The 1,355-nt window shown below is 43.2% G+C and overlaps 1 pseudogene; it reads left to right on the top strand.

Annotated features, from left to right (window-relative positions):
- Nucleotides 1–387, top strand: part of LOC116830424 (olfactory receptor 52N4-like) — a 14,048-nt pseudogene extending 13,661 nt beyond the window's left edge.
- The last annotated feature ends 968 nt before the right edge of the window (nt 388–1,355 follow it).

Genomic DNA, 1,355 nt, shown 5'->3' on the forward strand with positions numbered 1-1,355 from the left:
GATGTACCTGCTGGTCTGCATGCTGGCACTCACTGACATCAGCATGTCTACTCTGTCATACCGAAGGCACTGTGTATATTTTGGTTCAGTTTGAAAGGAATTAATGTGGGTGCCCTCATCAGGGACCTCCTCAGAATTTCCTCCAAGGAAGTCCACCAGAAAGCCCTCAATACCTACACATCTCACATCTGTGTGATGCTGATGTCTTATATTCCCTCCCTCTTCTCCTACCTGACTCAGAGGTTCGGTCAAGGCATCGCTCCCCATGTTCATATCATCTTTGCCAGCCTCTACTTCCTTGTCCCCCCAATGCTCAAACCTATCATTTATGGGGTAAAAACCAAAGAGCTTCGTGACAAAGTGGGCAAATACACCTGCAGAAGGTAATTGTCCATGGGCCACTGACGTTAAATCCTGTGTGACAAGAGGGGGAAAGGACATCTCCTCATTAATCAAGAGTGCTCTGTCCCAGTTAGTCTGAGCTCAGCATTTTGGACATTCACAGTCTGAGAAGTTCCTCATATCTAATGTCTCATCAGACCATGACCAAGCACAGCTCTCTCAGTTGCTGAGTTCCCTCTCTCTGACCACCCCCTGACCTCTTTCAGCGTCACCCATCAAACTCCAACCCCACACACCTTGTCTCTCAGCCTTTTCTTGACTTCCAGACTACCAGAAGATACTGACGTTTTCTGACAGAAGGTGTGTTTCCATTAGTCCCTGTCTGAAGAGGGTTCTTGATCAGTTTGACAAAATGAAGCTACACTTCAGATAGCCAAAGACAAAGCAACAAGCTATAGTGCTGATTTTTTTAATTATATATATACACTCACCTGGTATATAAAATTTACCTGATTTTTCTACTTCCAATTCTTCAGTTAGTCTGGAGGATAAAACAAATATTTCAGTTGGAAAGTGCTAATACAGGAAAGTTTCTGCAGGAATTGAGAACATTCTACTCGAGTTCGTTGGTGAGAGTTGTGAAACAGTGTGTTTTTGAGAACTGAACTGCTGTGTTCAACTATGGTATTTCCTTTGAGTCACATTACTTACTACTTTGCACAGTCAATTTTGGAGTTGCTTTCAGGTAGACCTTTAAAAACACACACTAACCATTCCCGTTGTCAAAGATGTCAAGAGTAGCTGTCAAAATTTCATGTTGGAGTTTGTGAAACAGGTGAAACAGGAATTATCACCAAATATCCAAGTGGTTGAATCACTTGCACTACTATGTCCTTCTAGTACACTCAGTCTAGCATGATCTAGATTGGCTCATATGTCATTTTTGCCATTGGTTTGTGAACACCCTGGACAGTTGGAGCAGCGGTGGAGAGTGTTGCCTAAGGTTCACTGGC

This window comes from Chelonoidis abingdonii, chromosome 1 (assembly GCF_003597395.2).
Source record: "Chelonoidis abingdonii isolate Lonesome George chromosome 1, CheloAbing_2.0, whole genome shotgun sequence".
Classification (NCBI taxonomy): Eukaryota; Metazoa; Chordata; order Testudines; family Testudinidae; genus Chelonoidis; species Chelonoidis abingdonii.